We start from the raw sequence: 15,317 nt of genomic DNA, 5'->3' as shown, positions 1-15,317 counted from the left end.
CCGAGTGACTTTTGTTATTTTCACCTTTCCTCATGGCATAGGTATTTTATGTTAAGTAGCGTTCTTGGGCTTCTGAGTTTGCAGAGATGTTTCTGATTTATAAAGCAATGCATACCCTTTTAAGTGTTATCTTTTCTAAATAATATAAATACAAATTTCCATGGATAAAATAGTCTGATGAAAATTCAAATGTAATATTACTAAAAATGTCATATATAAATATTATAAATAAATTTGACACTGAACTTTGGAACTTATGGAGTGGACAGCATATTCCCACAACTCAAACCTTTGCACACTATTAGAGCAACATAGCACCCTTTTAAAAGAGACGCTATTCTTTCCTTCCTGCCCCCACCTTCCATATCTTAGAGAACTTGTCCATTTCATGCTCTCAGAGATCACTCTTCATCAATGTCTGTGAAGTGGAGAAAAAGGGACATGTGAATCTAACACTCCTGTAAAGCTGACTGACATTAGGGAACAATCTGGGATTTAAAATGTGATTTAGAAATTTAATTTTAGTAAAATAAGGATTCATGTTTTAGGGCTTCTCCCACTCTATAATGTTTACAAAGTAAAACTGCTAGTTAAGATATGAAGTTGTAAATTTCTTATTTGGAATTAAAATAAAGTAAGAAAAAAATTTGTGGTGCTAAACTAACAGTCACACTTTCAATAAATACAAATTAAAAGTAGGATGAATGGAGCTTATATAAGGTACTGCACTGAAAATTACAAACAAAAGATATTTTAGGAAATGTCTTACCACATTATTTAAATGAGATATCATTGGGAAAATTCTAAATAGCTTTTTGGATAAATTATCATTCCTTTCTATAAGTGCATTTGAGTAGAAGCATAGACTATTATTGATAATATTTATTTTTACAACATGTAATTGTTTGTGTATTTTGTATTAGAAAAACTTCAAAAAGCTCATATATATCTCATTCAATACAAGCCTAAAGTCTTTGAAGTGAAGGCTGACACATTCACAGAAAAAGCTACAGATCAGTCTTACCACTGTAAAGTAATGAAATGGTTATAGATTTCTGCTCACACGATTTCAGAAATTGTACAGTGAAACACTCTGTAATTTGTGAAAAAAAGAAAGTTTAGGGATTTGGCTATAAAAGATAGTTTTAGAAAATCATGTAGATTCAGAAATGAAGGACACCATCTTTTACGTGCAGAAAAATGAGGAAAATTGTTTACACATAGGAAAAGAGAAGAGGAAAGCAAATAAGCATAGAGGAGCAGAAAGAAGAGAGCATTTGGGATGGAGGGCTCCCTCCAGCTTTCTTTCCAGTTCCTGACCGTTCTTTTTCTTTTCTTTTTTCTTTTTTTTAATTATACTTTAAGTTCTGGGATACATGTGCAGAACGTGCAGGTTTGTTACACAGGTATACATGTGCCATGGTGGTTTGCTGCACCCATCAACCCATCATCTACATTAGGTATTTCTCCTAATGCTATCCCTCCCCTTGCCCCTCACCCCCTGACAACCCCAGTGTGTGATGTTCCCCCCCACGGTCCATGTGTTCTCATTGCTCAGCTCCCACTTATGAGTGAGAATATGTATGTTTGGTTTTCTGTTCCTGTGTAGGTTTGCTGAGAATGATGGTTTCCAGCATCATCGATGTCCCTGCCCAGGACATAAACTCATTCTTTTTTATGGCTGCATAGTATTCCATGGTACATATGTGCTACATTTTCTTTATCCAGTCTATCATTGATGGGCATTTGGGTTGGTTCCAAGTCTTTGCTATTGTTAGTAGTGCTGCAGTAAGCATATGTGTGCAGGTGTCTTTATAGAAAAATAATTTATAATCCTTTGGGAATATACCCAGTAATGGTATTGCTGGGTCAAATGGTATTTTTAGTTCTAGATCCTTGAGGAATCGCCACACTGTCTTCCACAGTGGTTGAACTAATTTACACTCTCATCAGGAGTGTAAAAACATTCCTATTTCTCCACATCCTCTCTAGCATCTGTTGTTTCCTGACTTTTTAATGATTGCCATTCTAACAGGGTGAGATAATATCTCATTGTGGTTTTGATTTGCATTTCTTGAATGACTAGTGATATTGAGCTTATTTTCACATGTTTGTTAGCTGCATAAATGTCTTTTTTTAAGAAGTGTCTGTTCATATCCTTTGCTCACTTTTTGATGGAGTTGTTTTTTTCTTATAAATTTGCTTAAGTTCCTTGTAGGTTCTGGATATTAGCCCTTTGTCAGATGGATAGATTGCAAAAATTTTCTCCCATTCTGTGGGTTGCTGGTTCACTCTCGTGATAGTTTCTTTTGCTGTGCAGAAGCTCTTTAGTTTAATTAGATCCCATTTGTCAATTTTGGCTTTTGTTGCCATTGCTTTTGGTGTTTCAGTCATGAAGTCATTGCCCAAGCCTATTTCCTGAATGGTATTACCTAGCTTTTCTTCGAGGGTTTTTATGGATTTAGGTCTTATGGTCTTATGTTTAAGTCTTCAATCAATTTTGAGTTAATTTTTGTATAAGGTATAAGGAGGGGGTTCAGTTTCAGTTTTCTGCATATGGCTAGCCAGTTTTCCCAACATCATTTGGGAATCCTTTCCCCATTGCTTGTTTTTGTCACGTATGTCAAACTTCAGATGGTTGTAGATGTGTGGTGTTACTTCTGAGGCCTCTGTTCTGTTGCATTGGTCTATGTATCTGTTTTGATACTGGTACAATGCTGTTTTGACTACTGTAGCCTTGTAGTATAGTTTGAAGTCAGGTAAGGTGATACCTTCAGTTTTGTTCTTTTTGCTTAGGATTGTCTTGCCTGTATGTGCTCTTTTTTGGTTCCATATGAAATTTAAAGTAATTTTTAAAATTCTGTGAAGGAAGTCAATGGTAGCCTGATGGGGATAGCATTGAATCTATAAATTACTTTGGGCAGTATGGCCATTTAAATGATATTGATTCTGCCTATCCATGAGCATGGAATGTTTTTCCATTTGTTTGTGTCCTCTCTTATTTCCTTGAGCAGTGGTTTGTATTCCTCCTTGAAGAGGTCCTTCACGTCCCTTGTAAGTTGTATTCCTGGGTATTTTATTCTCTTTGTAGAAATTGTTAATGGGAGTTCACTCATGATTTGGCGCTCTATTATTGCTATATAAGAATGCTTGTGATTTTTGCACATTGATTTTGTATCCTGAGACTTTGCTGAAGTTTCTTATTAGCTTAAGGAGTTTTTGGGCTGAGATGATGAGATTTTCTAAATATACAATCATATCATCTGCAAACAGAGATAAGTTGACGTCCTCTCTTCCTATTTGAATACCCTCTATTTCTTTCCCGTGCCTGAATGCCCTGACCAGAAATTCTAATACTATGTTGGAATAGGAGTGATGAGAGAAGGCATCCTTGTCTTGTGCCGGTTTTTAAAGGGAATGCTTCCAGCTTTTGCCAATTCGGTATGATATTGGCTGTAGGTTTGTCATAAACAGCTCTTATTATTTTGAGGTACGTTCCATCATTACCTAGTTTATTGAGTGTTTTTAGAATGAAGGGTGTTGAATTTTATGCAAGGCCTTTTCGGCATGTATTGAGATAATCATGTGTTTTTTGTCTTTAGTTCTGTTTATGTGATGAATTATGTATATTGATTTGTATATGTTGAACCAGCCTTCCATCCCAGGGATGAAGCTGACTTGATCGTGGTGGATAAGATTTTTAATGTGCTGCTGGATTCAGATTGCCAGTATTTTATTGAGGATTTTCGCATTGATGTTCATCAGGGATATTGGCATGAAATATTCTTTTTTTTTTGCTGTATCTCTGCCATGTTTTGGTATCAGGATGATGCTGGCCTCATAAAATGAGTTAGAGAGGAGTCCTTCTTTTTCTATTGTTTGGAATAGTTTCAGAAGAAATGGTATCATCTCCTCTTTGTACCTCTGATAGAATTCAGGTGTGAATTCATTTGGTCCTGGGCTTTTTTTTGGTTGGTAGACTATTAATTACTGCCTCAATTTCAGAACGTTATTGATCTGTTTAGGAATTCAGATTCTTCCTGGTTTAGTCTTGGGAGGTTGTATGTGTCCAGGAATTTATCCATTTCTTCTAGATTTTCCAGTTTATTTGTGTAGAGGTGTTTATAGTATTCTCTGATGGTAGTTTGTATTTCTGTGGGATCTGTGGTGATATTTCCTTCATCATTTTTTATTGTGTCTATTTGATTCTTCTCTCTTTTCTTCTTTATTAGTCTGGCTAGTGGTCTATCTACATTGTTAATCTTTTCAAAAAACCAGCTTCTGGATTCATTGATTTTTTGAAGGGTTTTTCGTGTTTCTATCTCCTTCAGTTCTGCTCTGATCTTAGTTATTTCTTGTCTTCTGAAAGGTTTTGAATTTGTTTGTTCTTGCCTCTCTAGTTCTTATAATTTTGATGTTAGTGTGTCGATTTTAGATCTTTCCCGCTTTCTCCTGTGGGTATTTAGTGCCATAAATTTACCTCTAAACACTGCTTTAGCTGTGTCCCAGAGATTCCTGTACATTGTGTCTTTGTTCTCATTGGTTTCAAAGAACTTATTTATTTCTGCCTTAATTTTTATTTACCTGGTAGTTATTCCAGAGCAGATTTTTCAGCTTCCCTGTAGTTTTGTGGTTTAGAGTGAGTTTCTTAATCCTGAGTTCTAATTTGATTGCACTGTGTTCAGAGAGACTGTTTGTTATGATTTCTGTTCTTTTGCATTTGCTGAGGAGTGTTTTACTTCCAATTATGTGGTCAATTTTAGAATAAGTGCTATGTGGTGCCGAGAAAATGTATATTGATTTGGGGTGGAGAGTTCTGTAGATGTCTAAGATGTCCCTTTGGCCCAGAGCTGAGTTCAAGTTCTGAATATCCTTGTTAATTTTCTGTCTCGTTAATCTGTCTAATAGTGACAGTGGGGTGTTAAAGTCTCCTACTATTATAGAGTGTGAGTCTAAGTCTTTTTCTAAGTCTCTTTATGAATGTGGTTGCTTTATGAATGTGGTTGCTCCTGTATTGGGTGCATATATATTTAGCATAGTTAGCTCTTTTTGTTGCATTGATCCCTTTACCATTACATAATGCCCTATTTGTCTCTTTTGATCTTTGTTCGTTTAATGTCTGTTTTATCGGAGACTAGGATTGCACTCACTGCCTTTTTTTTTTTTTTTTTTTTTTTTTTTTTACTTGGTAATTCTTCCTCCATCCCTTCATTTTGAGCCTATGTGTGTCTTTGCACGTGAGATGGGTCTCCTGAATACAGCACACAGATAGATCTTGACTCTATCCAATTTGCCAATCTATGTCGTTTAATTGGGGCGTTTAACCCATTTACATTTACAGTTAGTATTTTATGTGTGAATTTGAGCCTGTCATATGATGCTTGTTGGTTTTTTTGCCCATTATTTGATGCAGTTTCTTCATAGTGTCAATGGTCATTATATTTTGGTATGTTTTTTCCAGTGGCTAGTACCAGTTTTTCCTTTACATATTTGGTGCTTCCTTCAGGAGCTCTTGTAAGGCAGGTCTGGTGGTGACAAAATGCCTCAGCATTTGCTTGTCTGTAAAGGGTTTTATTTCTCCTTCACTTATGAAGTTTAGTTTGGCTAGTTATGAAAATCTGGGTTGAAAATTCTTTTCTTTAAGCATGTTGACTATTGTCTCCCACTCTCTTCTGACTTGTAGGGTTTCTTCAGAGAGATCTGCTGTTAGTCTGATCCGCTTCCCTTTGTGGGTAACCCAACCTTTCTCTCTGGTTGCCCTTAATATTTTTTCCTTCATTTCAGCCTTGGTTAATCTGACGATTATGTGTCTTGGTTTGTTCTTCTGGAGGAGTGTCTTTGTGGTGTTCTCTGTATTTCCTGAATTTGAATGTTGACCTGTCATGCTAGGTTGCAGAAGTTCTCCTGGACAATATCCTGAAGTGTGTTTTCCTACTTGGTTCCATTCTCACCATCACTCTCAGGTTACCAATCAAACATAGGTTTGGTCTTTTCACATAGGCCCATATTTTTTGTATGCTTTGTTTGTTCCTTTTCATTCTTTTTTCTCTAATCTTGTCTTCATGCTTTATTTCATTAAGTTGATCATCAATCTCTGATATCCTTTCTTCCACTTGACTGATTCAGCTATTGATACTTGTGCATGCCTCACAAAGTTCTCGTGCTGTGTTTTTCAGTTCCATCAGGTCATTTATGTTCTTCTTTATACTGGTTATTCTAGTTAGCAATTCCTCTAACCTTCTATCAAGTTTCTTAGCTTCCTTGCTTTGGGTTAGAATATCCTCCTTTAGCTCGGAGGAGTTTGTTATTACCCATGTTCTGAAGACTACTTCTGTTAATTCGTCAAACTCATTCTCTTTCCAGTTTTGTTCTCTTGCTGGTGAGGAGTTGTGATCTGTTGGAGGAAAAGAGTCGTTCTGGTTTTTGGAATTTTCAGCCTTTTTTGCACTGGTTTTTCCTCATCTTCATGGATTTATCTACCTTCAGTCTTTAATTTTGGGGACATTTGATGGGGTTTCGGGGTAGGCATCATTTTTGTTGATGTTGATGTTATTGCTTTCTGTATGTTAGTTTTCCTTCTAACAGTCAGGCCCCTCTTCTGCAGCTCTGCTGGAGTTTGCTGGAGGTCCACTCCAGACCCTGTTTACCTGGGTATCACCAGCAGAGGCTGCAGAATAGCAAAGATTACTGCCTTCTCCTTCCTCTGGAAGCTTCATCCCAGAGGGGAACTTGCCAGATGCCAGCCGGAGTTCTCCTGTATGAGGTGTCTATTGACCCCTGCTGGGAGCTATCCCCCAGGAGGCTCAGGGTTCAGAAACCCATTTGAGGAGGCAGTCTGTCCCCTAGCAGAGCTCAAGTACTGTGCTGGGAGATCCCCTACTCTCTTTAGAGCCTGCAGTCAGGAACGTTTAAATCGGCTGAAGCTGCACGCACAGCCGCCCTTTCCCCCAGGTGCTCTGTCCCAGGGAGATGGGAGTTTTATCTATAAGCCCCTGACTGGGACTGCTGCCTTTTTTTCTGAGATGCCCTGCCCAGAGAGGAGCAATCTAGAGAGGCAGTCTGGTTTCAGCGGGTTCTGACCGGTTCAAACTATCTGGGGTTTTGTTTACACTGTGAAGGGAAAACTGCTTACTCAAACCTCAGTAATGGCAGATTCCTCTCTCCCTACCAAGCTTGAGTGTCACAGTTCAACTTCAGACTGCTGTGCTGACAGAAAGAATTTCAAGCCAGTGGACCTTAGCTTGTTGGTCTCCATGGGGGTGGGATCCACTGAGCAAGATCACTTGGCTCTCTGGCTTCAGCTTCCTTTCCAGGGGAGTGAATGGTTCTGTCTCACTGGTATTCCTGGGGCCACTGTGCAAAAAAACAAAAAAGAAAAAAACTGCTGCCGCTAGCTCCGTGTCTGTTTAAATGGCTGCCCAGTTTTGTGCTTAAAACCCCAGGGCCCTGGTGGTGTAGGTACTCGAGGGAATCTCCTGGTCTCCAAGTTGCGAAGACAGTGGAAGTGGGAAAAGCATAGTATCTGGGCAAGATAGCACCGTCTCTCATGGCACATTCCCTTATGGCTTCCCTTGGCTAGGGGAGGGAGTTCCTCAGCTCCTTGCACTTCCTGGGTGAGGTGATGCCTCATCCTGCTTTTGCTCATCCTCCGTGGGCTGCACCCACTGTCTAACCAGTCCCAGTGAGATGAGCCAAGTACCTCAGTTGGAAATGTAGAGATCACCTGCCTTCTGCATTGGTCTCACTGGGAGCTGCAGACTGGACCTGTTCCTATTTGGTCATCTTGCCTCACACATTGTTCCTGGCCATTCCATACTTCCTGTCCTCTGCAAGAGCTTTGTTTAAGCTAACTCAAGTGAATTTCTATTTCTTACAACTAAACAATCCTTGACTCAGACAATGCTTATGGCTAAAAGTTCTTTGTTTCCAATTGAAATAACAGAGATAACAGACTCAGAGCCATGATGCTGTCCAGTTCAAATGTTTTCTATTGTATTTTTTCTTTATTAACAATTTATTAATATTTGAGGTGATGAATATGTGTATCATTCCACACTGTGCTAAAAATCATAACATCACTTTGTAACCCACACATATATAGAGCTATGTTTTTAATTTATAATAAAAATAATTTAAATTAGAAAAGTAAAAAGTAATATATGCTCCATGTACAAAAACATCAAATAATATGGAAGAATAGAAAGCGAAGATGCATATTCCAAGCCTTACTCTCTCCTAATGCCATTCCTCAGAAAAAAATTCCTGTTAAGTGTTGTTGCATATCCTTTCAGACATATTTATGTATATTTATAAACATAAAAACCTATGTTAATATACATGTATGTGTATGTATGTATCTATCTATCTGATTTCAATTGAAATATGATGTCTCCTGTTTATTCTTCTCCAGCCACAGGAAACATCTGCTCAGCCTCTGTATAAGCCTTCATGAGTCTGAGGTCAACCATTAATTGCTTTTTAATTTTCCTTTCTCCTGGTCAAATAATCTCAACTCCATTAACTTTTCCTTGGTAAATCTATTTAAACACTTTTTTCTCTTTCTCACTATAAAAGAAAAATTGGTTCGTGAATTAAGCGCCCTAATAAAATTTTTAAATATCTCTAAGATTATGTTTTTAATACTGGCTAGCTCTGGATCAAAGTCTCACCATCTGTGTAAAGGGGTCATTGACCATCCAGTCAGTTTTGCAGCCTAATTTTGTTTGACATTCAGCCGATTACTGTCTGATAATAGATATTACAGTTATGTAGAATGGGATGTCATCTCAGTTAATTCATTGTCATTTTTTAAATTTATACTAAATAGTAACTTGAGTTTGCTGTTTAACAAGATGTGACTACCTTAAAACTGAAGATAGAGGATAGATTTTCTTTACAGATATTCCTCATTTTTCCACATTTGCTCCACAATGGTGATCATCTAAATTATCTATTGTCCATCAATGTATGAATACTTACCTAGAGAATACCTGGAGGAAGTTATTTTTAGTAGAGTAGCTAATTAATTTCTAAAATATTTTTGATATTCCTGAGATATCAAAATAGAAAAAAATCTCCCCGTGGCTTCCGTTTAATTTATTTCTTAAACCTCTGTGTAAAATGTTTCGAGATATAGGTACGTACAGAAAAGTATATAAAACCTATCTGTAGGGCTTAAATAATAAAAGAAATATCTGTGTACTCACCACCCAGGGTTAAGAAACAGGATATAACCAGCACTTTGGAGGTACCTTGCCAATTTCATCCCTCAGACTCTCTCCCAGAGATTAAGCTTGGTCTTATACTTTTGTTCTCCTTGCTTTCTTTGAAGTTTTGCCATCTAGATATCTATCCTTAAACACTTTTATATTGTTTATTCTACATTTTGTTGTCTTATTATATTTAAAAATTTTTAAACTTTATATACATTGAATCCTACTGTATGAATTTTTGTGATTTCAGCAAGAGGATTTTGAGATTAATTCATATTGATGAATATAAGTTGAGTTAATTAATTTCAGTCACAAATAATGTTTCATTGTATAAATATTTTACAATATTTATTCACTGTATTACTAATGAACTTTTGGGTTGCTTTCAGTTTTGCTATTATTGATAATGCTCATGGACATTCTTAGATATTTGCCCAGCAGAGGGATTGCTTAGTTCCATCAAAAAAATTTACTTTAACATCGTGAAAATCTTTGCACATAGTAGACCCTGAGAAATGCTTGAATGAATTAATTTCAATAATTTGATAGTAGATTAAAGTCTCTTTAATATTCCCTAGCAAATATGTACTGGGGAACAAATATATAGGACATATTTGGAGATGGAATCCAAGGTAAAGACTTAATAATTGCTTAATTTGATTTACATGTTCCAGAAGGAACTAAATCCTTGTTGAAGAAAACACAGCACAACTAGAAAGGAATAACTTATTGTCAATAAGTGTGTTCATGCTGGACCACCCAACTAAGCTCTTTTAAAACCTTTAGGGGCAAAGACAGATAGAGACAAGCACAGTAAGTCAAATATTTGCCCAGCTGACTTTTCCTGTCATGTTGGTCTTTATATAGGTGGCAGTAAATTTTCCCTTCAGGTCTCTTCATGGTCCTTCTATTATGATTCATTACATTCCAATCCCCATCAAAAAGCATTTATTAAGTGCTTAGTTCTTCATCGTATTGCAAATGAAATCATGGCTACAAAGTGGATTAGTATTCTTTGTTGCTGAAAAAGCTGAATAACTTCGTTTAACCTCTATCTTATGTTAGAACTCCAGTTGTACTATCAATTCTTCCCACACAGTTTGAATGATTTATATGATATGCAAAAGCCTGCACATTTGGAACACAAGGGTAACTATGATGACATCCCTTTAGTCACTTGCAGCCCCAGGGAGACTAGTTTAGTCACCATCTCCCTCTGGCAGGAAATATCAAGAAATCAAGTACTTCCTGCCTTGGAATTAAGCTTTTCTGAGTTTTTGTGGCAGGGGTGTTGATTAAGACACAGTTTTCTGGGTTCCACGTTTGCTTGCCCTGACATCAGTTACCCATCTGATTTCTTTAGCTTTTCTTACCTGAATTCCTGGCTTCCAAAGCTTAGCTTATTTCTTTAATTTCTTAATAATTCTAATTCTCTGTTTCCCAAATGATGATTGTAGATGTAATTGGAGGTGTCCTGACTTATAGCTTGGGTATAAATAACTGCCCCCAGCAGCAAACCACATTTCCAAGTATTATATTTGACTTTACCAATTTATATTAGTAGGAGAACAAGAAATCCAATCTGTCTCCCCGACACTCACCTAACCTCCCTTTTGTATTCCAAGGACTGGGCCTATTTTTGTCTTATTGCTAGCTCTACTGGTTTTATTTTTCATGGAATTAAAATGCCCAAAGCAATTCCTATGGTTAAAGTTCTCCTTTAAATCTAATATGCGGTGACTCCTAGCTCAAGAGTAATAGGACCCCTCTTGCAAAGTGAACTCAGCTGCCATGTGCTATCTTTTCTCTTTTTTGTAGTATCTACTTGACAAGGTATTGAAGACACCATGAAGTCTAATTCTAATGTTTTCTATTATAATATTTTCTGTAGTAATATTTTAGGTTAGAAAAATGAGAAGTAATATACAATTACCCTGCTGGAGTGTGAATTTGGGTTCATCACCTGATAGAGTTGCTGGAAAACAGATGCCCAGTTAAGCATGAATTTCAGATACACAACAATTTTTTAGCATAAGCATGTCCTATGCAAAGTTTGAGGCATACTTACACTGAAAAATTATTCATTGTTTATCTAAAAATCCAATTTAACAGAGCATTTTGTATTTTAGTTTGCTAAATCTGGCAATCCTACTTCTTGAGCTGGAGGACTTCGCAAATGCCAGCAGATGTTGGTTACTCTTAAAAACCACTACGTTCTCCAACAGCATCCATCTGTGTAATTCCTTGTAAAACCCAGTTTTAGTAAAGAACCCAACTAAGTCAGTTTAGCAAGAACCACCCCCGCAAACATCTGATCATCCTCAATATCTGATTGGGTTCCTCATCCTCCACTATTCCCCAAGTGATAAATCATCACTTCAGCCTGTCTTCAGCTAGAATCCTGTTAGGTCAGCTTAGCCAGAATCCCTCTAAGCCCTGATGTTTCCTTAGTAATTTTCTGTCAACTGACTCCTACCTTGCTACTTGGCTATAAACTCCCACTTGCCCACGCTGTATTCAGAGTTGAACCCGATTTCTCTCTTTCACTGCAAGACCCAGTTGCAGTGGTCTCTATACCTATTATGATTGTCCTGAATAAAGTCTTCCTTACTGTGCTTTAACAGATATTATTGAATAAATTTTAGCAATGTACCATAAGATAAAGCTTATGACGATGAACAATAAAATCCAGTAACTTTTGTATCAATCATTGCAGATCACTTCCCAGTGATTCTTCAATATTTCTGAGGTAACCTTTCTCCCTAACACCCTCGTCAGTACTCTCTGAGGACAGTGGTGTTCCATAATGAAATTGTCCTGTGGTCCCAATATTCTAGTTCTTTAGATTTATGCACATAGTTACTTTGGAAAGACATAAGGCTGCCCATGGAAAGACTAATTTGGGATGTGCCTGGGCCCCCTCACCTATGCAGAATCACTCTTCTCTCAACAGTCTTGTGGCTTGGGCTCAGCTTTTTCTGCCCTCATGGTTACCAAATTTCTGTGGCTTCTTTGCCTTTCATTGTCGCTGAATCTCTTTTAGGGTTATCCTAATCTAACAAGTTTTAATAATCTTGAGTCTTGGGGGGAATGCGGTTTAAGCTCCTACCCTTTTACATATCTCAGGAAGCCACTAATCTTAGGCAAATATGTTTCCTTCAAGCAATCTCAAAAATATGGCTAGTATAGTAGTATCTCTTGACAAATGAAGGAAGGAAAGAAGGAAGGAAAAGGATGGGAAAGGGAAGAGGGAAGGAAGAAAGGGGGAGGGGAGAAGGAGGGAAGGAGAGAGAGCAAGAGAGAAAGTGGAAGAGACAAATAGGGAGAAAGACAGAGGGATGGAACGTTCCACCTCTGGGCATACCGAAAAAGGAAGAAAGGAAGAAAAAAGTATTTGAAGTTGTATTTCAATGGACACAGTTAAATTAGTATTAAACACCATTTAATACCTAATAATTATTAAAATTAGGGGAAAATGAAGCAACAATGATTCCCAAATCTAGCAGTGATCACTATTACTATAATGTCTTTGGTCTTTCAAAGATTTATCTATGCATGTTTGTGTGAGTATATGTGTGTATTTTTCTGTGGGAGTGTCTACATACTCACACAAACAAATGGATTCATACTCTACAGACTATTTTCAAATATATATATATATATATATAGTCACTTAATAGTATATGTTTTTTCCATATCATTATACATCTAAAATATTATTGTAGTAACTATAGAATATTTCACTGATTGTAATGCTTAATGAATTTATGGATTGGATCCTTAACAGAAAAAAAAAAAAACTACTTTGTACTTTTATTTCCAATTAACAGCTTGTGGCTAAATTTTTGCACATATCTTTATTTCCTTAGTATAAATCATCAGTTGTAGAGTCTCTGAAACTGGGTAAAGGGTGTTTTATATATATGTTTAATTTTATTTTGAAATAGTTTTAGATTTAGGGAAGAGTTGCAAAGACAGTGCAGACAGTTTCTCTATACTCTGCATCCAGCTTCCCCTAATGGTTAAAGTCTTACATATAGTACATTTATCAGTACTAGGAAATCAATACTGATATATACTCTTAATTGAGCTACAATTAGTAGTATTAAAATACTAATGTCTTTTCTTTTCTGTTAAGAATCCAATCCATAAAAGCATGTTGCATTTAGTCATCATGTTTTTCAAATCTTTTTCAAATTGTTTTTCATGACCTTGATACTTTTGAAAAGTACGTGTTAGCTAATTTGTAGAATGTCCCTCAATTTGAATTTGTCTGATTTTTTTTATTATTAGGTTGGAAACGTGTCCATATTGTTTAAAGGTTTTTGACATGTACATTAGAAGTGCTCTCACTCAATATGAGTGATTATGAGTGATAGGTTAAATAAGTTGTTTAAAGCAAGAGATCTTTTAAAATGATACATATATATTTATGTATATAAAATTTGCTTTTAATGACTTCACTTGGCAATGTTTTTATGTTGGGCCAAGGTTTTGTTTGCTTTTTGTTACTAGTAAATTCTACTGCTTGGAGTTCTAGATCTTCATAAATCACAAGTAGAATGAATAAATAATTCATGATTCTAGTTTCAATTTGTTTAAAATGGAGAGAGAACTTAAAGCACTTGAAATTCAAGATTTTTACAATTTTATTTTGAATTTGACTCACCCACATCTCACAATTTTCTTTTTCTATTTTCTTTTGAAATGCATATTCATTGAGTGTTTTCAAAGCACTTAGTTTTCATTGAAAAAACAAATCACTTTTTAATCTCGTCATACTGTATAATATTTACTTAAATAAGTGTTATAATAAAGAATACAACTGAAATGAGTACATTCAGGAAAAACAAAACTGACTCTTGTTAGATAAATCCCTTTGGTCACTAACCATTGAGAAAGCAGCAGTTCTTAGGTGAACCCGAGAGAAGCCTGCTAGCTTCAAGTGTTCTGCATGCACAGTACCTGGTTCTTTGTAGAGGGAATGGTGAGTTCCAGTTAATCTAGAAAGCTGTTTAAGAAGAGACCAGTTAAGAGAGCTGCTGATGTATTTCCAGTTGTCTTCCAGTGGAGTTGTAACCTATTTATGTTCCCAATTACATGATAGGAGAATTGCTGTTCCTCTATCTTTGGTAACAGTGAATAAGAGTATATCAAACTTGCAATATTGCAAAACAGATTATATAGAAATAATTTATCTTAATAGTAGAAAATTATTTCTTAGTGATGACCAAAAAGACTGATTCTCTTTGTTATTTTGCTTATTAATCATCTGTATTTCTCTATTTGTTTCTGATCTTAATGTGGTTTTACACAGATAGCAACCAAATTCTCTGACCTGCTTTTATTTCAGTTTCTAGATGGTGACCTGCTTCAATTACCTGGTAACAATTGTTCTGTTAACTGCTGTATTATGAATCTTGGACAGAATTATGTTTCTTTGAATCACTCTCTGTCTGGTGACTTCCAGTACGAACATTATAAGTATCTTCTGAATTTAAAAAGCCAGATAGAAAAAGAAATCATTCACCAACAAAGGGGGGATTTAACATGGGGATTAGAAACAACATGTCCAGATAAGCCATGCTACTTGAATTTATTTCATCTGTTACCTCTCTACGTATACTCCTACTATTCTTCTTTCACTGGCCTTCCTACTGTTCTTGGAATGCACTGGGCACATTCCCACCCTGGGTCTTTCTGCTGGCTGTTCCCTTTGCCAGGAACATTCTTTTCCCAGTTATCTGCATGGCTAGCTCCCTTACCTCCTCCAAGTCTTTGCTCAAATGATACATTTGCACAGAAGTCTACACTGATTATCCTACTTAAAACTTACCACTCCAACCACTTTTGACTACCCTGACTTGTTCTTTATTCTTATAGCACTTACAACTGTCCTCATATTATCCCATTTACTTTTTAATCATATACATTAGTTTTTTTAAAATTATGGAGTGCATAGTAGGTGTATATATTTATGGAGTACATATTTTAATAAAGGCATACGATGTATACTAATCACATCAGGGTAAATGGAGTATCCATCATCTCAAGCATTTATAATTTCTTTGTGTCATAAACATTCCAATTATACTCTTAGTTTTT

General features: G+C 36.3%; 1 pseudogene across 1 annotated transcript in view; it reads left to right on the top strand.

Annotated features, from left to right (window-relative positions):
- Positions 1-15,317, top strand: part of LOC105534553 — a 178,714-nt pseudogene that overhangs the window by 71,913 nt on the left and 91,484 nt on the right. The gene's annotated exons all lie outside the window — the stretch shown is intronic.

Source organism: Mandrillus leucophaeus, unplaced genomic scaffold (genome assembly GCF_000951045.1).
Source record: "Mandrillus leucophaeus isolate KB7577 unplaced genomic scaffold, Mleu.le_1.0 Scaffold1365, whole genome shotgun sequence".
Classification (NCBI taxonomy): domain Eukaryota; kingdom Metazoa; phylum Chordata; class Mammalia; order Primates; family Cercopithecidae; genus Mandrillus; species Mandrillus leucophaeus.
Note: the sequence above shows the minus strand (reverse complement) of the source record. Positions and strands in the feature narration are given on the sequence as shown.